Consider the following 24,873-nt stretch of genomic DNA (forward strand, 5'->3'; position numbering starts at 1 on the left):
ATAAGATTCATCAATGGGAACCTCCAAATAGTGTAGGGTGGTAGTGGCTTCCACATTACTGAAGTGCTGAATCTGCTGTTTTGTCTGAACTTTAAATGAGCCCTTCACTATACTGGATCACTTCCTTAAATTGGGTTCACCTATTTGAACTGTTCTTTTAAAATCTGGACTTTTTGTAGATTCACCACCCCAGTGGCATGGAAGCCACCAGCTTCCATCTGTGTATCTTCCCAAGGGAGAACTGCACAGCATCCTCCCTATTAGCATGTATAGACACCAAGCTAAGAGTGCTGATATTTATTTCGCTTTCTGCTTTTATTGTTTAAGTTTTATTTCCAGCTTTTAACTTTTTAATATTTAAACACTTAGAGCCTGTTACATCTGATTGCCTGAATCTGGGTGGAAAATATGTTATTTTATATATTGCTTCCATGTTTTTTTAATTAGTTTTTTTAAAATACATCCATACATCAATACCTTCAATACTCTTATATTTCATTCTTAATTCATTGCATATCTTGTATGCTGTTTCTTTTCACCTCTGTGCCCACCCCCACCCCCACCCCCCTCGAGCCATTTCAATTTACATTCTCTTCCCAAAATATCATTTCTTCTTGTGGAGGTAATTTCCCATCTACTTCTTTTAAACCCTTCTCAATAAATTTTCCCTAAACCTCGTCAAAGTCGTTTTCCTTTCATACCCCTTTCTTAACTCTTAATCTACATGTTAACTTAACGTTTATTGCTAATTTCCATAGTTCTTTATACCATTCTTCTATTTGTATGTTTATTTTACCTTTCCAGTTCCTTGCTATCAACAGCCTTGCTGCAGTTAACATGTTATTTATTGCATCCTTCTCTGTTTTTTTTCAAATTCTTGACATTATATAATGACAACAATGCAATACTTGCACTTTTTCCTATCTTCTTATCCATTATAGCTTCTATTTCTCTAAATGCCTTCCCCCAAAATACATTTACATATTTATATTGCCACCACATATGTATATATGTACCCACCTCCTGGCAACCTCTCCAACAATATTTTGTAGCATTTTTATTAATGTTTGCTATCTTTACTGGTGTTAAGTACCATTTCCAAACCAGTTTATAATAATTTTCTTTAACATGTATCAATAGGTTCCTTAAATGTCTTTGATTCCATAACTGTATCCAATCCACTTCCCTTATCCTAATCCCTAAATCTTCCTCCCATATCTCTCTTCATAATGCTTTCATGTTTATATTTCTAAATTACCCCAAGGGCACTGCTATGTGAGCAGACACAAACATTTAATCAATCACTTAGTACTCTCCTACAACAAAGCAACACTAAATTTCTGTCATTTTTTTTAAAATTAGGGAGAACATTTCTCACTCAGTCCAGATTTTTCCCTGCTGTGCAATGTTCCAATTGCAAACAGTTTGTGTTGGTTTTGTTTTGTTCTTTTGAACGTGAAACAGCATTCAAAATGCCATCCATCCTAATAGTAAAAGATTCAGCCACCACACTCTGAAGCCTCAGTAAACTACACTCACAATGAAGGTTAATTGTGACTTTGCCCATGTACTTACCTCACAGGATATTTTTGAGGATCAAATAGTAAGAAGGAAAGCTATATGGTGCCTTGAACTTATCAAAAAGAAGGTGAGATGTACATTAAAATAATATTAAAAAGTAATAATTTGTTGCACTCCAGGCCTGGAAACACCTATGACCACTGCACCACACAAAAGTCTATGAATATAAACAAATAGTTTATTATTTTTTTAAAAACAGATAAAAAGCATATAAAAATCAGGAATAAGAAAGGGAGATATATAATCAAAAAAGGTTTAGCAACAGGTGATAACCAAACAATAATTCAAATGTGTCATAAAGTTCCAAAGGTGACAAAGTCTAGGAACAGCCAGGAATCACAGATACAGCATAAGTCCACAATCAGGAATATAGAACTAGTAAGACTTGAAGAGGAGTACATGAACAGGAACATACAAAACCTCCAGGATATATTAAATCCAAAATCAAAGCTTAACTTGAACCAGGAACAAGAGAACTTAAGCTTAGCTTCTCACTCTAATGCAACGTTGCCTGAACTGACCTTAAGGTAAACAACTTGTTGCTTAATAGACATCCATGAAAGCATTCCGTTTCCCGTGAATTTATTTTATAACTTTCCATGTAATCTCTCTGAATGATGCAATCTATTTTTGGCTCTGATTTCTAAATGAAGGCTTTTGTTGATCTCCATAGCTGCAGGTGGTTTCCCATGAGAACCTTCTTTATCACTCAGCTCTTCCCTTGATTCCTTATCTGCTATTGCTGCTTCTGACTCCCCTGAATGTTCTTGAGGCCCTGCACTTTCCCAGCCAGTTTTCTCACAGCAAGAACTATCATTTCCCAGGCTTGAGGGCCCATCTCTTTGTGCCACAAGAAAGCTCACAATCCTCTCTGAATCATCCACAGGAAAGCTCACAATCTTCTCTAAATCATCAGTTAAACCATCAGCCTCTGATGACTGATCTACAACATAGCTGCTAACTTAAAATGCCTTTCAAAAGTTCTTTCTAATTCTCCATGCATCTGAATGCCTCTTCATGCTGTGTGTGCTTTCCTCATCAATCACTTTGAAGTAGCTATCCCATGACAATCGTGATGCAAACTTTGGTCCACCAAGTATTTTGGGCCTCAACTCTCAGAAGATCCAGGCAGTTTGGCCAACAGTCAGGATTTGGGGAGCTAAAGTCCAAAAATACCTGGAGGACCCAAGTTTGGGAACAACTGGTGCATGATGAAATAAGGAACAGGCCTCCTATCACTTGAATGTTTATGTAGAGCAGGGGTCCCCAAACTAAGGCCCGGGGGCCGGATGCGGCCCTCCGAGGTCATTTACCTGGCCCCCGCCCTCAGTTTTATAATATAATATATTGTATATACATATAATACATATAATATTGATAATAATATTATAATGTAATTCAATATAACACGAATAATAATACCATATAATAATATTAATTATATATTCTATATTACATATAATATTACTAATAATATTACAGTATAGTGGTATAGTTCAATATAGTAATATATAAAGCTAATATTGTGCTATGCTAATAATATAATATATTGTATGTACATATAACTTGTAAGCCACTCTGAGTCCCCTTTGGGGTGAGAAGGGTGTGATACAAATGTAATAAGTAAATGCAGTAAATAATAAACAAATAAATAAATAAATAAATTTTAGACTTCGGCTCACCCAAAGTCTGAAATGACTTGAAGGCACACAACAACAACAACAACAACAACAACAACAACCCTAATTAACTTGACTATCTCACTGGCCAGAAGCAGGGCCACACTTCCCATTGAAATCCTGATAAATGTATGTTGGTTAAAATTGTTTTTTAAAAAAAATATTGTATTGTTCTTTCGTTGTTGTTGTTGTTGTTTTTGCACTACAAATAAGACATATGCAGTGTGCATCGGAATTTGTTTGTATTTTTTTTTTCAAATGATAATCCGGCCCCTCAACAGTCTGAAGGATTGTGGACCGGCCCTCGGCTTAAAAAGTTTGAGGACCCCTGATGTAGAGGATAAAACTTCAGCCAATGTTGCTTGTCATGCAAGCCCCGCCTGCTGAACGTCTCTCTTCCACATGACAATTAAAGGGGCTGGAGTTCTATCCCTTATTCTACCTGTTTGTATCCACCAACCCCATGATAAAATGAAAGTGGAAATGGATTAGCGAAAAAATACTTAAATAGACAAGTGCAAGACCGTCCACAAGACATCAATACACAGATAGGTGATGGTTATACAAAGGGGTCTTGTTCACATGTTCCATAGCATGCCCTCTGAGTCCATGTCCCCAGCCAAGTGCTTTGGATATCTCATGCAGGTGCTGGGAATGAGACCCTGCAGCTGATATTCTGTTGAGAGGCCCAGGTTGGGTGCCGGCTTAGAGGTTTGCACTCCTTTATGGCCCGACCTCCCTTCTTCGGTGCTACCCCCCTACACGCACGCATACACACACCTCTTGGCTGCTATGTTGGTGGCAGAGGAAGCCTGTGAGGTCAGGTGGTGGAATTTTAGCTGCAGGCGACTCAGGCGAGATGCTGTTTAGCCCAGCGAGTGACAATGTAGGGATGCAGCTAAGTAGGAAAGCAGTCACTTGTCCAAGGCTTGACCCATTCTGGAACTGCTCCAGCATGTTTACTCAGCTCCTTCCCTTTCGCTCCCCTCCCCTGCTGCCTCCAACCCCTTTCTTCTTGTCTCCTGTTTAATCTTTAATGTGTCTCCAGGCGCCCCAGGCCTAACCCCTCTATGAGGCAGAGCCCTCGTTGAGGCTGCAATTGACTCCCTACATTTCTCTGTGGTGCAGCATCGATGGAAATGCACATTTAATGTCCAGGCCCCTTACTAACTGCCTGGTATGTACTCCATGGGAGAAGGAGAGCAAGGGTCTAAACTTGAAGATTTCTCCAACCCTTCAAAGCAATAATGAAGGCACAATGGAGGGCATCTGATTCAAGATTTGTAGTAGGAACCAAGAAGACACCATCTCATCAAGAAGACTGTGACTCCCTTCAGGTTGTCCTGCAAAGCAAAACAATTGTTTGCACCAACAGTATCTACATTGCCATATAATGGTTTGAAACTGCATTGAAGTGGATTGTATGAGTCTACACTCCCACATAATCCAGTTCAATGCAGTTAATCAGTGTTATAGTTCAGTATAGATGGGGCATTACGACTTCATCACACTTCATCACACAGGTGGCTGCAAGCGTCATAGGACACTTGCAGCAGAGGTAATCTATAGAGCCCCATGCCATCCATCACATGATCCAGACTCACTTCTAGTGGGGCTCTGCAGATTAACTATGGCACAAGCTTCCCATGTTCCATAGGGGAAGTGTCTTTGTGGGTGAGGTAGGGTCCCTTCTATAGTTATCAGAGTGAAACATTGGGAAGGTCTTATGTACCTTTAATGGTGATGCAGAAGACGGAACTTCAGTAAGTCTTGCTTATTATGCAACAAAGTAACAAGTGATGCTTACTGAAATACCCATTTCTACGACACCATTAAAGGTATATGAGACCCCTCCAGTTTTCAGCTGTAGCAAATCCTTTTGTTGATCTGGTGATATGAAGAAAAGGCTTATGCAACTCAGCTGGAGGGTGATCCTTTTTTGGTATTTGAATTTCGTTGGGTATCCAGATCCATTTTTGGGAGCCTCCTGAAAATCGGCTAATGGCAAAAGCTGTTTTCAGCTAGGCAACCAAAAGATCCGGGAAGATCAGGCCCATTAGCGGGAATGGGGAACTTACGAAGCTCCCCTTTCCATTCCTGGGATCCTTTCCTATCTTCCTTTCAAGGGAGTCTGGGTTTGAAGAACAGGATTTATTATTTATTTATTTATTTATTTATTTATTTATTTACTACATGTATATCCCACTCTTCTCACCCTGAAGGGAACTCAATGGGTTAAGGAAGCATCCTAATCATCATCATCATCATCATCATCATCATCATCATCATCATCATCATCATCATCTTTATTTATACCCCGCCACCATCTCCTGAAGGGACTCGGGGCGGTTCACAGAAGCATTACCAGTGCTAAACATAACATAAACAATACATAAACATATAGACTATCACAACATAAATGTACAACTGTAACCATGCTTAAAATGACACATAATATTATTTTTTTAAATCATAACATTCAGCGATGCCTGCAGATAAATTAGCAATCCAAGTGCCCGAGTGAAGCAATCACTAAGCCCTCATGTCTAGCCATTAAAAACTATTCAAGGTCAGAGGCCTATTTAAAAAGCCAAGTTTTTAGACTAGACTGAAAAGCTTGGAGAGTAGGGGCTAACCTAATCTCTCTAGGGAGGGCATTCCAGAGCCGGCGTGCCACCACTAAGTAGGGCCTCTCTGTTGTCCCCACCAGCCGTACTTGGGACAGTGCTGGGACCGAGAGGAGTGCCTCTCCAGTAGATCTTTTGGCCCACAAAGTTTCATTGAAGGAGATGCGGTCTCGAAGATAGGTTGAACCCGAAGCATATAGGGCTTTATAAGACTTTCTTGGGACCCTTTCCTTTCTTTCAAGAGAGTCTGGGTTTGAAGAACGGGTTAAGGAAGCACCACTCCTGGGATCCTTTTCTTTCTTACTTTCAAGGGAATCTGGGTTTGAGCAACGGGGTTAAGGAAGCACTCTTCCTGGGCTCCTTTTCTTTCTTGCTTTTGAGGGAATCTGGGAGCCTGGGTTTGAAGAACGGGGTTAAGGAAACATGCGATGTGTGCTCCGGAATAGAAGGGAAGAAGCTGCGCCCAGCAACCACGTGGACCGTTTCGGGTGAAGAAAACATGGAGGCTGAGCCCTTACCTTTACAGCCATCTGTAAAACAAACAAGCCGGATTGGTCAAAGGGAACAAACCAATCCAAATCTGTGCACAAGCCTAATGAAGGAGCCTTACAAAGTTCTGTATGCCATCCAACCTTTTTGTCAAAACATACAACAATCAAATGCACAAGACTTCCCAGCTGTTATGTTATCTACCCACTCGGCTTATAATGTCCTCTGAAGTTTCTCAAGTGCAAAGATCCCTAGAGTAATGGTTTTATCTAGAATGGTCAACATTAGACCAAGCCATAGTTCTGATTGAGGCTATGTTCCATTCTGTTCTGCAAATGGGATACCGTTTAATGTACCATATAATAAAAACAGTGAAATGAAATAATAAATAACAAAACTACTTGCAAAAAGTTGCTCTCTCTCTCTCTGTATACACATAGAAGGTCATAACAGAATTACAGTACAAATAGTATATAAACGTGGTAACATTTTGCCTGTTTGGTATACTCAATAATTTATTTCAGTTCTTTAAAAAGTTACCTAAAAGGGAATTATAGACATTTATGTAGGCACTTCAAATTAGTTTTAAAACTTTAAGCCATTATCACACAAGGTATTTGAAAGGTATGTGAGCAGCAAACATGTTGCTAGACATGGATCAGGCAGGAATGAGATGCAGCAGAGCAATGCAAAACTCAGTTACATATGGTATTGTGCTTTATGAATAGTATTTCTCAACCTGGCACTTTTGAGATGTGCTGAACTACAAATCTTTCATATACACCTGACAAAAGTGATCTGTGGGACCTTTGAACATCTGGAAGTGTTGTGCTAAGGAAGGCATGGTAGGCTACACAAGTATTATATGCCATTTTCTTTGTCAAGTCTCATGTTAACATCAATGATTAACATAATGGCAACATTTAAAAATCCCACGCCCTTCCAATATTAACATAACTGTATTAGATTTTTGAGTTCAGTGAGTTCAGTGATAAAATGTGCCAAGTCTTTTTTACTAACATTCCAGACTGAGTGCAAGCATAGATTACTTGACCTCCAGTTGGCACAACTTTCGTATGTTGCTATTTTTTGCTTTCGTTTGATTTTCTACATCTTAATGCAGCTTCTCATATCCACCTCCTGGTCTGAGGAATGTTTTTGGGAGGCTTGGGGGGAAAAACAATAAATACTTGAAGCCTATGGGCTTATCACCCCTTCTACTTTCTCCCATTCTGGTTACCTTTTCCTTCTGATGCCACCACTGCTGAAACAATGTTCTAACAATGAAAAAAAAGAAAGAAATGTGGACAGTACTCCTTTCTTGATATGGTATAGCTTTCCAAGAGACTTCTAACCTGACTTACTATAAAAGTGAATTGTGACAACATGAATCAGACTTATGGTATCATGGTTCATGAACAGGATGAAAGCAATATTTTGCATCATGACAAGTTTCAATCCATGGCCAGCCCTCCACATTTGTGGATTTGACTTTGCGGATTTGATTATTCACAGATTTGATTATATCTGTGGAATTCCATGATCAGCATCTGCCAAATGTTGATCATAGAATCATGCTGGAGGACCTAGGGATGCCTGGAGAGCATCTCTCTAGGAATTACTAGGTCTTCCAGTACGATTCTATAGTGGGGGTGCTGTGAGTTTTTCAGACTGTACAGCCATGTTCCAGTAGCATTCTCTCTTGACGTTTCCCCTACATCTATAGCTGACATCTTTAGAGGTTCTGTTGGCAATGAAGCAAGTGAAGTGTATATCTATCTGTGGAATGTCCAGGATGGGAGAAAGAACTCTTATCTATTAAAACAAGTGTGAATGTTGCAATTAGCAAGCCTAAATAGCATTGAATAGCCATGAAGTTGCAAAGTCAATCAGTGAGGCTATCTCCATAGAGATAGCCTGGGCTTTGTTGCCTGGACGCATCCTCTGTTTGGTAGATGTTAACTGACGCTTCATTACTGTCTGCAATTCTCCTATTTCTGAGTGTTGTTCTTTATTTACTGTCTTGATTCTGGTGTTTTCTTTTAATACCGGTAACCAGATTTTGTTCATTTTTATGGTTTTCTTCTTTCTGTTGAAATTGTCATGCTTGTGGATTTCAATGGCTTCTCTGTGTAGTCTGACATAATGGTTGCCAGAATGGTCTAGAATTTCTTTTCTCAAAAAATATTCTGTGTCCAGGTTGGTTCATCAAGTGCTCTGCTATAGTTGACTTCTCTGGTTGAATTAGTCTGCAGTGGCTTTCATGTTCTTTGATTTGTGTCTGGACGCTGCGTTTAGTGGTCCCTGTGTAGGTTTGTCCAAAGCTGCATGGTATACAGTAGACTCCTGCAGTGGTTGGAGGATCCCTCTTAGTCTTTGTTGGACGTAGCATTTGTTGAATTTTCTTGGTGGGTCTATAGGTAGTTTGTTGGTTGTGTTTCTTCATCAGCTTCCCTATGTGATCAGTGGTTTCCCTGATGTATGGTAAGAACAGTTTTCTTCTCGATGGATCTTTGTCTTTACTCTTATGGCTTGTTCTTGGTCTTGCAGCTCTTCCAGTGTCTGTCGTAGGATACCCATTAGCCTGTACAGCCCAGTTTATTCTATAGTCAACTATAGTTGCTCTGAAGGACCTTGAGAGATGTTCTCTCAGGTTGAAATTTTTTTTATTATTTTACCTTTTTGGTACTTCTCTGCGCATAACCCCAATTAATGTGAAGGGCTGACTGTACATTCTTAGAAACAACTTTCCCCCATTTTCAAACATTCTCATTACCAATGGGATGGAGCATATCAGTCCTAAAAGTGGAACTTGGAAAGACATGGGATGCTGATGTTGAACAAAAGATTAATTTTGCAATAACAGAACTAGTACCTGGCAGAGTTCAGTAGATCATGAACAAAAAATGGCAGAATCAGATATTTGCAGTCTTTGCAGATTCCAATATAGATTGAGAATTCCTTCTGCTTGAGACCAGAAGTGGTTTGGATTTTGGATTTTTTTTTAAAAAAAATTGGAATATTTGTATTTGCATATACAGTAGAGTCTCGCTTATTCAATATAAACGGACCAGCAGAACGTTGGATAAACGAAAATGTTGAATAATAAAGAGGGATTAAGGAAAAACCTATTAAACATCAAATTAAATTATGATTTTACAAATTAAGCATCAAAACATCATATTTTACAACAAATAGACAGAAAAAGAAGTTCAATACACAATAATGTTATGTAGTAATTACTGTATTTATGAATTTTGCACCCAAACATCGCAATGTATTGACAACATTGATTACTAAAACATTGACTACTAAAAAGTGACTACAAGTAAAGATAGAATTGCATAAAATGAACTTGAAGTAACAACATTGTTGGAAGTTAAATCTGTAAAAAGTTTAGTCCTTGTTGCCTAGAGAAACAGCTGTGGATCCGGGTGGGGGACAGACTATGTTGGATAATCTGGAATGTTGTATAAGCGAAGGTTGGATAAGTGAGACTCTACATAATGAAATATCTTGGAGATGGGACCTAACTTTAAACATGAAATGTATTTATGTTTCATGTATACCTCATATGTATCTATAGCCTGAAAGTATTTTATGCAAAATATTTTTAATACAATAGAGTCTCGCTTATCCAACATAAACGGGCCAGCAGAATGTTGGATAAGCGAAAATGTTGGATAATAAGGTAGGATTAAGAAATACCTATTAAACATCAAATTACATTATGATTTTACAAATTAAGCATCAAAACATCATGTTTTACAACAAATAGACAGAAAAAGAAGTTCAATACACAATAACGTTATGTAGTAATTACTGTATTTATGAATTTTGCACCCAAACATCACAATGTATTGACAACATTGATTACTAAAACATTGACTACTAAAAAGTGACTACAAGTAAAGATAGAACTGCATAAAATGAACTTGAAGTAACAACATTGTTGGAAGTTAAATCTGTAAAAAGCTCAGTCCTTGCTGCCTAGAGAAACAGCTGTGGATCCGGGTGGGGGACAGACTATGTTGGATAATCTGGAATGTTGTATAAGCGAAGGTTGGATAAGTGAGACTCTACATAATGAAATATCTTGGAGATGGGACCTAACTTTAAACATGAAATGTATTTATGTTTCATGTATACCTCATATGTATCTATAGCCTGAAAGTATTTTATGCAAAATATTTTTAATACAATAGAGTCTCGCTTATCCAACATAAACGGGCCAGCAGAATGTTGGATAAGCGAAAATGTTGGATAATAAGGTAGGATTAAGAAATACCTATTAAACATCAAATTACATTATGATTTTACAAATTAAGCATCAAAACATCATGTTTTACAACAAATAGACAGAAAAAGAAGTTCAATACACAATAACGTTATGTAGTAATTACTGTATTTATGAATTTTGCACCCAAACATCACAATGTATTGACAACATTGATTACTAAAACATTGACTACTAAAAAGTGACTACAAGTAAAGATAGAACTGCATAAAATGAACTTGAAGTAACAACATTGTTGGAAGTTAAATCTGTAAAAAGCTCAGTCCTTGCTGCCTAGAGAAACAGCTGTGGATCCGGGCGGGAGACAGATTGTATTGGATAATCCGGAATGTTGGATGAGCAAAGGTTGGATAAACGAGACTCTACTTTAATGCTGTGTGTGAAACAAAGTTGGTGTACATGGAACCATCAGAAAGCAAAGATGTTACTGTCTCAGCCACCCATTGGGATAAGTTTTGGATTTAGGAATATTTGAGATTTTGGAATTCTGAATATAGTCCATTCAATCTGTTCTGGCTGCCCTTCATAGCCAATCACACAGTGACAATTTCTAAACTTCAGGAGTTCATCACGGCAGCCCAAAGAGATGTTCAAAAATGCAGGTCTCTCTCTGTTGATCTGAAAATCAACAAAATAGTTCCTGCAGAGGTCGTTTCTGCCAGAAATACACCTTTTGTAAAGCTAATGAGTGTTAACTCCCTTTCCAAGGCCAAAATTGCCACAAGAATGACTCACATCAATACATTCTTGTTGTGTGTATCCATTTTCCCCCACTGCTGCTGAGGAATTGCAGCAATTATCAGAAAGAATAGGGAAAGTTGAGAGAAGGGGGTAAAAATGTCCTGCAAGCCAAAAAAATGATTCAACTATTTTTAAAAGCATTTTAATTCCTTTTCAGTTTTTGTAAAATACTTGTAATTATTATATCTTTTAGAATTATTGTAAACAACCTTGAAATCCACTCAGGGAGGAAGGTAACTTAATCTAATCAATCAATCAATCAACTAAAATGCCACACAGTTTTATCCTGCAAGCTCTGAGCTCACAACAATAGTGCTAGCAACATATATTTTCCTTTCCTTTTCCAATTGCTTTAATATAATACTGATAGATCTTGCATCCTGACCCTTTTCCAGATCACGTAGACTTTTAAGAGAGTAACTTCTGCTTCATTCTCACCCTCTTTCCAAACATGTGCTGCTCGCTGTGAATCCATGTGGAATCCAACTGCCCCGAGGAGCTCCTTGCAATGCATTCCTTCCCTGACATCCTCTATCGTCTGGAGAAAGCTCTCATCTTATGTAAATCTTCTGACAGTTTATGAAGCTGCAAGTATTTTAAGCTGAGTCAAAGGGATGACAGTAGTCTGTAATCCAAACTGACAAGCAACCCAAAGGGCAGTGGGGGCAACAGGCGGTGAGGAACTGAAGAAAACAGAGAAAAGGCATTTGGAGATGAAAAATAATGGTTCGCTGCAGCTGCTTTGGGTGGGTAGGAGGAGGTGTTAAGAGGAACTAATCATAGAATCATAGAATCGTAGAGTTGGAAGAGACCTCACGGGCCATCCAGTCCAACCTCCTGCCAAGAAGCAGGAAATCGCATTCATAGCACCCCCGACAGATGGCCATCCAGCCTCTGTTTAAAAGCCTCCAAAGAAGGAGCCTCCACCACAGTCCGGGGGAGAGAGTTCCACTGCCGAACAGCCCTCACAGTGAGGAAGTTCTTCCTGATGTTCAGGTGGAATCTCCTTTCCTGTAGTTTGAAGCCATTGTTCCGCGTCCTAGTCTGCAGGGCAGCAGAAAATAAGCTTGCTCCCTCCTCCCTATGACTTCCCTTCACGTATTTGTACATGGCTATTATGTCTCCTCTCAGCCTGCTCTTCTGCAGGCTAAACATACCCAGCTCTTTAAGCTGCTCCTCATAGGGCTTGTTCTCCAGACCCTTAATCATTTTAGTCGCCCTCCTCTGGACGCTTTCCAGCTTGTCAACATCTCCCTTCAACTGCGGTGCCCAGAATTGGACACAGTACTCCAGGTGTGGTCTGACCAAGGCAGAATAGAGGGGGAGCATGACTTCCCTGGATCTAGATGCTATACCGCTATTTATGCAAGCCAAAATCCCATTGGCTTTTTTCACCGCCACATCACATCGTAGGCTCATGTTTAACTTGTTTTCCACGAGGACTCCAGGGTCTTTTTCACACGTACTGCTGTCGAGCCAGGCATCCCCCATTCTGTATCTTTGCATTTCATTTTTTTTTGCCTAAGTGAAGTATCTTGCATTTGTCCCTGTTAAACTTCATTTTGTTAGTTTTGGCCCATCTTTCTAGTCTGTTAAGATCGTTTTGAATTCCACTCCTGTCTTCTGGAATGTTAGCTATCCCTCCTAGTTTGGTGTCATCTGCAAACTTGATGATTGTGCCTTCTAGCCCTTCGTCTAAGTCGTTAATAAAGATGTTGAACAGAACTGGGCCCAGGACGGAACCCTGTGGCACTCCACTTGTGACTTCTTTCCAAGATGAAGAAGACGCATTGGTGAGAACCTTTTGGGTTCGTTTGCTTAATCAATTACAGATCCACCTAACCGTAGTTTTGCCTAGCCCACATTTGACTAGCTTGTTTGTCAGAAGGTCATGGGGGACCTTGTCGAAGGCCTTACTGAAATCCAGATAGGCTACTTCCACGGCATTCCCCGCATCTACCCAGCTTGTAACTCTATCGAAAAAAGAGATCAGATTAGCCTGGCATGATTTGTTTTTGGTAAATCCCTGTTGACTATTAGCAATGACCGCATTTGTTTCTAAGTGTTTGCAGACCACTTCCTTAATGATCTTTTCCAGAATCTTGCCTGGTATTGACGTGAAGCTAACCAGATGATAATTGTTTGGGTCATCCCTTTTTCCCTTCTTGAAGATAGGGACCACATTCGCCCTCCTCCAATCTGCTGGGACTTCTCCCATTCTCCAAGAACTCTCAAAAATGATTGCTAGTGGTTCCAAAATAATTTCCTCTAATTCCTTCAATACTCTTGGGTGTAGTTGATCTAGCCCTGGAGACTTGAATTCATTTAGAGCAGCCAGGTATTCCTGGATGACTTCTTTCCCTATTTGGGGTTGGATTTCCCCTAATCCTTCATCCACTCCATGTTGCTGAGGTTGAGGCTGGCTTTCTTTTTGTGAGAAGACTGAGGCAAAGAAGGCATTAAGTAGTACTGCCTTTTCCCTATCCCCTGTCAGAATTTCCCCATCTTCTTCTCGCAGAGGCCCTATTGCCTCCTTGTTCTTCCTTTTCCTACCGATGTAAGCAAAGAAGCCCTTTTTATTGTTTTTAATGTCTCTGGCAAGCCTGCCCTCGTTTTGCGCTTTAGCCTTGCGAACCTTTTCCCTACAGGAGCTGGCTATTCATTTGAATTCTTCTTTGGTGATTTCTCCCCTTTTCCACTTCTTGTGCATGTCTTTTTTAGTCTTAGACCAGTTAGAAGTTCTTTGGACATCCATTCTGGCTTCTTTGCACTTGTTTTGTTTTTATTCTTTGTTGGCACTGTTTTGTGAGATCTCGCAAAATATCGCAGAAATTTCGCGAGATCTCGCGAGAATACAAGCTACTTCTTTGTTCCGCAGCGAGCAACCCAATGGTCGCCGCCACCGTCCGCCGCCGCCGCTAGTAAGTTTGGGGTGGGGGGGCGTAATTTGGGGGGGGGGCTAGGTTGGCTTACATCCTGAAAAAACCTAGGGCTGCTCCTGGTTAGAGGCGTCATTATTTGCACTAACACAACATGTCCTGTATGGCAGTGCCAACATTCTCTTTAGAAAGTTACAAAAAACCTTAACGACTAGTTACTTCCATACTTTACCATCTTAATCAATGTCCCACCAGTAAATGGGGTCTTTTTGTTGGTAGCATCCTGTCTTTGAAATTCTGCCCTTGAACTAGCTCCTTTATTGTTTGCCTTTTGGCAAGTGATGGCTATTTCGTTTTATGTTTTTTATGAAGCATTCACATATTGCCAAGAAGAGCTACTGTTTTACTGCTTTGATTTTTAAATTGTTTTGTTGGGCTTTTAAAAATTATTTATTTTGTTTAGAGCAGTGGTTCCCAAACTTTTTTGACCAGGGACCACTTATAGGCAAACATTCAATGCCTTTTAACATAGAACAAAGACAAGACAAACATAGGCTCCGAGTGGGCCTCAAACTCATGACCTCCTGGTCAGAGTGATTTATTGCAGCTGGTTACAGCTGGCTTGCTCTCCAGCCTGTGCCACAGCCCGAGCCACTTGACCAGAGACCACTTTGACTAGGGACCACTTTCCAACGTTAGTACCAAAAGAGTTACGAATCAGTTTTTGGTCAACTTTAGATTCGATTTGGTTATTTGGGGTGCTGATTCAGAAAATTGCATTGGATAGCTCACATCAGTTCTAGTTTCTGATACAGAATATATGCCATCCAGTACTTGACATCTGCTCGCTCACAAAAAATGTATTTAATCATCTAGAGCTGGTGTGGTCTATCCAACGCAATTTTCTGAATCAGCACCTCAAATAACCCCAGAAACAGGCCTAAAACCAAAGACACCAAGGCACCCCCACTTCCAGGCGCCACATGGAATGGTTCTGCTCAGGGGGAGGGAGAAGGAGGAGAAGCAACAGTCAGGAGGCTTGTTGTCACATCTTTCATGGGTAGTCAGCCTCTCCCCTCCCGACATCCCCATTGCCTCAGCACTATAAGAGGGTTTTGCGAGACCAGTCGCTCTCATTGCAATGGTGTAATAACGGTGAGGCCGCGGACCATATTTTAGTTCTTGGGGACCACTGGTGGTCCATGGATCACAAGTTGAGAACCACTGATTTAGGGCATTTATATCCCACTCTAACCAAAAAGCTCCCAGAATAGCTTATAAATTGTTAATTTGACAGTTCCCTTTCTAAATAAGGCACAGCACATAAAGAAAACATGTGTAAAAGAAAGAATAAAAGGTGGCACAGGAATAGTTTGATTAATAAATATACTTGATTCCTTTTTCTGAACGGCTGAAGTTTGATTCTAAATCTGCCATCTTGTTATGTAAACCCATTGTGTTGCCTCTTCCTCCTTCTGGAATCCTTTTAATCTTTTGTGTATAATCTTTTTCTCTAATATCTTTTCGCTGGTTATAAATATAGTTTGCTCAATTTTTCCTCTTGGTTTATTTGTATTTTAGACCACTGACCTGTTTTACAATTTAGGATTTCACAGTGTCACTCTCCACATTAAATCCTGGAATGTCCAATTGAAAACAGTAATCCAAACGAGATGCAAAATCTTTTTTCACTTAGATGCTGAAAATAAATGTTTTTCAAAGTAATGAGTAGGAATCCAAAAGTGGATTGTGAGTGTTGCTAATTTATTTTTATTTAAAAATTAAATAAATGCCTTAGGGTATTGTATTTCAGAGTGAAACCCTAAAAATAATTCTCATGTACAGAGTCTCACTTATCCAACATTCTGGATTATCCAAAGCATTTTTGTAGTCAATGTTTTTAATATATCATGATATTTTGGTGTTAAATTCGTAAATACAATAATTACTACATAGCATTAATGTGTAATGAACTACTTTTTCTGTCAAATTTGTTGTATAACATGATGTTTTGGTGCTTAATTTGTAAAATCATAACCTATTTTGATGTTTAATAGGCTTTTCCTTAATCTCTCCTTATTATCCAACATATTCACTTATCCAACATTCTGCCGGCCCGTTTAAGTTGGATAAGTGAGACTCTACTGTAGTACTTTTCTATTGCTGTGTTCACATTACCTTGATCCTTTTACTTCAGTTTTTAAAATAACTAAATGCCATTTATAAATGCTCAGCTCTAGTCTGAAGTTACTGCAGTGCTAGCAATTCCCCAATCTCTGATCCGAACCCACTGAATTCTATTGGACTGACTCTTAGATATGTGTATGATTGCAACCTAAATCTTATTTCAAGCATTTATATGCAGATTTGATACATACACACCACTAGACATCCCATATTATTTGGCAGGTTTAACAAACATATTATTATGCTGATCTTTTTTGTTTGTTTGTTTCTTGTTAACTTTAACAGTGTTAGCTGCATCTCTCTAGAATCGTCTGAAGACGAAGTTTGAGCATATAATGCAGTTGTTCTGCTATCACATCCTTGTACATTCCTGAAGGCGCGCCTATTGGTTTTAGTTACACCAAAGAGTTCAAAGTTGAGTACCACAAGGCATTATTATTTCTTGGGACATGTTGTTGTCTGTCCTGAAAGAATCCTCGTTGGTCCCCCTTGGGGCTAATAGTCACAGAAGATTCCTCGTGTTTAAACCTGACCTGCCATCCTCTACACTTTGAGCAGGAGGAAATATGAGAAGTAAGGCTGGCAGCTATGGGCTTGGTGTGTGTGTGTGCGCAAGAGGGAGAAAATGTCACTTGCACGTCTCTTTTATACATACCTTCCTCATCAGCAATTTCTTGATCCTTTCTTGGAGCAGACGAGGAGCACACCTGTATGCCTGGGCCGTTGGATGCCTCTAGGCTTAGAAACAACATGGTGCAAAGGAGGAGGATGGGAGAAAGTTGTGGTTTTTTAACCCAAGAAAATCTGCAACATACTGGTTTCAGGTGACCCTCGTCCATAGGATTTGTTTCATTCACTCATGAGCATGTCAAGGTTTAGAGCTGAATGGAAGCCAACAGTACTGAAAAGAATTTACTGTCAAACCCATTGGACTAGTCAAAGTAAATGGCATTAGCTCTTCTTGGAATTTTCTGAGAATGGCAGATGTAACTATAAAGGGAAAGAAATTAAAAGAAATCTGAGCTTCTATAATGGAACACCTAACAATGCAAATGATTAATTTCTAATTACAGGCAGTCCCCAAGTTATGAACAAGATAGGTTTTGTAACTTATTCTGAAGATGAATTTATAAGTTAGAACAGGTACATTTTTAAGTGTAACTCCAGCCCCACACACACTCATATACACACATACATACATATACATAAGCTTTGGATAGCATAGATAAAGGTAAAAGTTTTCCCCTGACATTAAGTCTAGTCGTGTCTGACTGTGGGGGTTGGTGCTCATCTCCATTTCTAAGCCAAAGAGCCAGCGTTGTCCGTAGACACCTCCAAGGTCATGTGGCCAGCATGACTGCATGGACTGGCCAAGGTTATGTGGCCAGCATGACTGCATGGAATGACAGCATGACCCGCCGGAGCGGTACCTATTGATCTACTCACATTGGCATGTTTTCGAACTGCTAGATTGGCAGAAGCTGGAGCTAACAGCTGGCACTCACTCCGCTCCCGGAATTTGAACCTGGGACCTTTCGGTCTGGTAGTTCAGCAGCTCAGTGCTTTAACACACTTTTGCCACCGGGGCTCCTTGGATAGCATTGATAAAGGTAAAGGTTTTCCCCTGACATTAAATCTAGTCATGTCCGACTCTGGGGGGTTGATGCTCATCTCCATTTCTAAGCCGAAGAGCCAGCGTTGTCCATAGACACCTCCAAAGTCATGTGGCCAGCATGACTGCACAGAGCACCATGCAGGGAAGAGTTAACACCCTGTGGTGTTTCCTTTGCTGTCTGTGCTCCTGTTCAGAAGATTTCACCTCACTTTCTGTCCCTGTGAGAATTAGATTTTGTAAAATGTGGTTGTTGTGGAAACAAGGATTGGTGATGAAGCTTTGGTGGAGACCTTTTTTCCATGATGACTCTTCTAGGAGTGAATTTCCCTTCCGAGAGTGGATTTCTCTCACTTCCTGTTGTCTAGTCCCATTTGCAACCATGAGTCATTCGTAAATCAGATTGTTGTAACTCAGGGACTGCCTGTATAATCTTGTCAAGCACATAATCCTTTTGGGGACTTTACAGATATACCCTTAGTTTCTAATAAGTGAACTCTAATGTTTTATTATGAATGACGTGGAGCATTATTTTATTCTGCTTTCCCCCAAACTGTAGCCCAACTCATTTCATGAGGAGTCTCTAAAACCAGGGGTGGAAACCTTTTCTGTTGAAGGCTGGATGCCTTCATGTGTTATTTTTCAAAAACTGGACACCAGTAATGGGAAAAGGAATCAAACCAGTGGATAAAATTGCAACCAAAGTAGGCTACCTTTTTTCTTTCTTTCAGCCCTTTCCATCCTGTTCAGATATCTGCCAAGGGTAGGTCATTTGCAAATTCCTTTAAAAATTGGTTGAGAGCTTTATTAGACTAAGCTGAGAACTATTATGTGGCTACAGGTTGTCCACTCTTTTCATGAAAGAATATAAAAGTGTTGCAACTTTTTGTTATGTCCTCTCTTAATCAATTCCAGTTTTCCCCACCGACTGTTTTCCAGGTATTTTATTATTATTATTATTATTATTATTATTATTATTATTATTATTATTAATACCCCACTTTATCTCCCCAAAGGGAACTCAAAGTAGATTAGTGTTCATCTCCATTTCTTAGCCAAAGAGTCGGCGTTGTCTGTAGACACCTCCAAGGTCATGTGGCCAACATGATTGCATGGAGCATCGTTACCTTCCCGTCGGAGCAGTACCTATTGATCTACTCACATTTGCATGTTTTCGAACTGCTAGGTTGAAAGAAGCTGGGACTATAATAATAATAATAATAACTTTATTTTTATACCCCGCCCCATCTCCCCGAAGGGACTCGGGGCGGCTTACATGGGGCCTTGCCTGATACAACAATATAATAACAATCACAAAACAATAACACAATTATCCCAACAATAAAAACATCAGCATCAATAAAACAGTCATTAAAATCAACAGTCATTAAAATCAACAATCGACTACCAGCAGGAGCTCACCCGTTCCCCCAAATTCAAACCTTCGACCTTTCGGTTAGCAAGTTCAGCAGTTCAGTGGTTTAACCCACTGTGCTACCACGTTGCGCAGTGGGCCATAAAAGTCCAAAACATCTGGAAGTATGGAGATTGGAAAAGAGTGGCTTCTGTTTCAGTTTTTCCTTGGCAAGCACCAATATAGTTATCTTTAAAATAAATACATGATCACATTGAACTATTTTTATAGAGCTGCTGAAAGCAAGAGAAGGCAATCCAGGTGAAAAGTCTGAAATGTGTCCCATAACATTTGAAACACTTTGAAACCTGAGCACCCTTGGAGGTTGCAGGTGTTGTCTAAAGCATTGCTCTGAATACTATTTCCATGCCGAGTTAAAACGTCTGCCAGGGAATGGTAGCCCCAAGGCAGTGTGGAACCCCTTCCCAATTGAGGTCTATGGCTGTATGCTTCTCCTTGCCTTTAGAAAGTGGTGTGGGTTGTGCGTGTGTTTTGTAAAAGTTTTGAACACACACACACACACATATATATCACAGCTGTTGATTTACCTGGAAGGTTTTTTTTATTTCATTTGCACCTAGGAATTCTTGAGTTATTTTAGATTACATCAGTTGGAAGACATCTTGTGATTAGGGAGAAATGGGGTGAATGTTGTAAACAAAAAGGCCAGCTAGTCTTTTTATTGTTTATTTTAAATCCAAATAATGGGGCAAATTGGGAGGGATGTTAGCTCCATAATTTTGGATAGGACCAAAAGGTCATATTGAGTAGGCATGAGCACTTGTGAATCTCTTGTGTTTTTGGCCTGTAACTCCCATTAGATACTTGTCAGGATCATCAGTGATGAGGAATAATAGTTGCTGTAGTCCAAAGCCATCAGAAGAACCACTGCTACCTGCTATAGACCATTCCATCTGCTATAAAGCCAGATCAAAAGAGAATGCACAGTGGTAGTTACATAGGTAAAGGTAAAGGTTTCCCCTGACGTTAAGTCCAGTCGTGACCGACTCTGGGGGTTGGTGCTCATCTCCATTTCTAAGCCGAAGAACCGCTGTTGTCCATAGACACCTCCAAGGTCATGTGGCTGGCATGACTGCATGGAGCGCCGTTACCTTTCTGCCGGAGCGGTACCTATTGATCTACTCACATTTGCATGTTTTCGAACTGCTAGGTTGGCATGAGCTGGGGCTAACAGCGGGCGCTCATTCCGCTCCCAGGATTTGAACCTGGCACCTTTTGGTCCGCAAGTTCAGCAGCTCAGCGCTTTAACACACTGTGCCACCAAGGGCCCATAGTTACATACTGCTTGATAAAATATTATCCCTTAAAGTGTCACAAGAATCCAAGGTGGCTTACCTCCATGAAAATGTAAAAGCACTTTCCTGTTTGCCAGCTCATCATACCTCTGAAAGTAATAGGATTTGGAACAAAATTGGGAATAGTTGTATTATCATTTTATCCATCCACAATAGGGAAATCAAGCAGTTTCCCTATCCTCAATACTTTCTTCTTCCCTGGATTTAAATTTCAGTGTTTTATCCTCATGTGGTGCAGTGGGTTAAGCTGCTGAGCTGCTGAACTTGCTGACCAAAAGATTGGCAGTTCGAATCCGGGGAGCGGGGTGACCTCCCACTATTAGCCCCAGTTTCTTCCAACCTAGCAGTTGGAAAACATGCAAATGTGAGTAGATCAATAGGTACTGCTTTGGTGGGAAGGTGGCGCTCCATGCAATCATGCCAACCTTGGAGATGTCTACGGACAACACCGGCTCTTCGGCTTTGAAACTGAGATGAGCACCAACCCCCAGAGTCGACACGACTAGAGTTAATGTCAGGGGAAAATGTTTACCTTTACCTATCCTCTTGTATCCCAAATCAACTGCAAATGCCTATTCAGAACTGCCACAGACTTCCTGAGATCAGTAGGGAGAAAAGCAGACAGCTAGATGTCATCAACACACTGCAGATATCACAATTCAAATCTCCAGATTGTTATCACTCAAAGTGGTTTTCTGTGAACTGGTGCCAATCCATGAACCATCGGCTGCCAGTCTGTGGAGAGTTTGCAGAACAAAAATAAATACTTGCCACCAATTGATATAAGTATGAAACAGATGCTCATCCTCTTGACCTTTGTGCTACAAGGTCCTATTATGTTTTATCTTGTCTCTGTTTGCTTTAACATGTGCACAGCACTCCTAAATAGACTCTTGCAGTTGATTAGAAGTGCATGAGAATAAATACACTGAAATTTAGATCCAGAAGACCAGTGGTTCTCAATCTGTGGGTCCCCAGATGTTTTGGCCTTCAACTCCCAGAAATCCTAAGAACTGGTAAACTGGGCGGGATTTCTGGGAGTTATAGGCCAAAACATCTGGGGACCCACAAGTTGAGAACCTCTGCAGTAGACTGAGATTTCAGGGCTTTGAGTTGGGTTTCAGCAATGGGCTAAGGATACTCATCTCTATTTCTTCTTACCATGTAATTCATACGAAGGAATAGAAATGTTGAACTATAGTTTGGAATCAAGAATGGACCTTTACTGAATTTTGATTCTGCCAAGAAAAGGTGTTTTAGGTGGATGCATCCTGTGACCAGTGATGGAGCCAATGGACCTCAGGACAGAGTTAAAGCAATAGCAAATATGTGCAAAAGAGCACAGCAAAGTGGAAGAGAGGCAATTCCTTTGGTCATGAGCATTATCACAAAGCAAATAAGAAAATGGAGAGGGAGTAAAAAAAATCTAGCAACACATTTGAAACTACTCCAACATAAACTTTTATGAATAGCCACTTCTAGGTAAAGGTAAAGGTTTCCCTTGACGTTAAGTCCAGTCGTGACCGAATTTGGGGGTGGTGCTCATCTCCATTTCTTAGCCGAAGAGCTGGCATTGTCCATAGACACCTCCAAGGTCATGTGGCTGGCATGACTGCATGGAGCACCGTTACCTTCCCACTGGAGCGGTCCCTATTGATCTACTCACATTTGCGTGTTTTTGAACTGCTAGGTTGGCAGGAGCTGGGGCTAACAGCAGGAGCTCATTCTGCTCCCGGGATTTGAACCTGGGACCTTTTGGTCCGCAAGTTCAGCAGCTCAGCACTTTAACATGCTGCACCATCAGGGGCCACTTCTAGAGATGTAATAATGAATGTGGTTCTACTCTGAAGAAGTAGATAGATAGCTGTGAAAGCTCATGGTAAAAATAATTCAGTCTTAAAAGGCACAACTAGGTTATTCTTCCCCTATCTCTTTCCATGATGCAACAAGCTTCAGTGGCCATTTCTTCTGAAGCTAACAGAAGACGCTATTGCGTCTCATGCAGACCATGAAAAGGAAACTGAAAACCTGGCATTTCAGGCAAAACCTTTACATCTGGTGACTCTACCTTTGACTGGTTTTATTCCCCAGCTCCCAATGCTTTAGGAAAAGTGGGGTCAGCGGGACAGCAAAACCCCTTTGATTTAATGATGGTGGATGCTGGGGTTTGGTTTGTTTTCCTCAGCGAGGGAGTTTCCTCTGGCAAGAAATCCGGGTTGCACTAACCTCAAGAACCCTCAGCCTTCTACAAAGGCATTCTGGGAAACTCCCAAGGATTAACACCTGTAGGACGCACGAGCGGCAGGAGGAGCCGTTGTATGTGTTAAGTCCTTAGGAGAGTGGTATGGAATGCAGCTGCTTTGTTAGGTAAGGTTTTGGAAGAAAGCCCCGACACCTGCAATAATCGCAGCAAAGGTAGCCAGGGGTTTGCAAAGTTGGGAAGATCGTGAAACCCAAGAAGAGTACACGCATGTCTCTATGAATAGGGTCACACCTGGGCCCTGAAGGAATATGTATAAGTATGGTGTGCATGTGAGCACAAGATGTGTACGATCTAATATCAGCTTATTTGAAAAGAGAAGGAGAAGGTACATGACATCGGTCTGCCAGGAGATGAAATTCAAGACATGTGGCTAAGTAAGAATGGGATCAAGATGGCAAAAGTTACGAATCAAGAAGAACACACGAGCTGGGAAAGCCTGCATCAGTTTGCTTTTGTCTGAATCTACTGGAAAGGGTTAGATTCCACTCCTGTTATCCCCCTTCCCCAAATACAAACTACTTTTGTATTTCAAATTCAATGTGAAACAATTGACGCAAGCTGTGAACATAGAAAGAAACTAAGAAGAAGAGAGAGAAACGGGAACATTTGAATAGCAGTGAAAAATTGGGTTACAGAGGATTACTCAGGAATATCCCTGCCAAAGTGGGATATTTGAAGGGTGTTCATTAGATATGTAGTAGCTTTCAGTACCAGCTAAAAGCTGTGGGTTAATCACGAGAAAACTGATAGTCGTGGTACCAAGGAGGAGCTGAATCACTTGGCGCCATCTACTCATGATTCTTTCTTCAAAGGAAAGAGCAACACCCATAGTACTCATCTATTGTAATCTAGTAGGTTTGATGAGATGGGCAAAGCAGGGATGGAGGTAAACAGTAAACACCCTTTAATTTTTATTTTTATTTTTACAAAACTGGCATTTTCTTCCAGTTCTGAGAGCAATCCATCCTTTGGGATTTATTTAACCCATTATGATAATCATATCTCAATAGTAGAAGTCCTATGTGTTCTACACATGAGATGAGAATCCTCTCTTAGAAGGGTTATTAGGGTTATTTGCTTTGTTTACAGTGTCTTCCAGCTCTGTATTCCTCAACTGAATCCATGCCAGTCTTAGAGCTATTGGCGAGTTTCTAGGATAAGAAGAAATCATTTTAAACTATGGCAGTAGTTCTCAACCTGTGGGTCCTCAGGTGTTTTGGCCTACAACTCCCAGAAATCCAGCCAGTTTACCAGCTGTTAGGATTTCTGGGAGTTGAAGGCCAAAACATTTGGGGACCCATAAGTCGAGAGCCACTGAACTATGAATATAATTGTGTTGTTGGACCCTGGCCCAAAGGGTAAATGAACTACCAGTCCTCCATATCAGATAGTTTAAGAAGCACTGCTATATTAGGACTGACCCATCCTTATTTGCACTGACAGTTCAACATCAACAGTCAATACTTGGGCCACAGACTGAGCTAGTACATGTCACTATGGGCTTTTTCATATTAGACAATTTCAGCATTATGATTCCACTTTAACAGCCATAGTGTTGTCCTATGGAATCCTGAGTTTTGCTATTTATGGAGATGTATTAAGAATTCTTAGCCAGAGAGCTCTTCTGGTATGCCACAAAGCAACAAAAGCCAGAATTTTCAGATGATACACAGCTCTTAAAGACTGGTCACAGACTCCTCCACATCATGAATTATGTTCTCTTTCTATGTAAATTATAGTGATCTCTCTGTTAAGCAGATCCCAATTCGTTGTCGAAGGCTTTCATGG

At 40.3% G+C, this 24,873-nt stretch overlaps 1 long non-coding RNA gene across 1 annotated transcript; it reads right to left on the minus strand.

Moving 5' to 3' along the window:
- Nucleotides 1-285: 285 nt before the first annotated feature.
- LOC134292459 (uncharacterized) lies at nt 286-12,092 on the minus strand. The gene is made up of 2 exons (XR_009999707.1): nt 11,853-12,092; nt 286-6,417 (listed from the first exon to the last, which is right to left on the minus strand). It is a non-coding gene; the product is annotated as an uncharacterized LOC134292459 (long non-coding RNA).
- Nucleotides 12,093-24,873: the final 12,781 nt, after the last annotated feature.

This window comes from Anolis carolinensis, chromosome 6, assembly GCF_035594765.1.
Source record: "Anolis carolinensis isolate JA03-04 chromosome 6, rAnoCar3.1.pri, whole genome shotgun sequence".
Classification (NCBI taxonomy): Eukaryota; Metazoa; Chordata; class Lepidosauria; order Squamata; family Dactyloidae; genus Anolis; species Anolis carolinensis.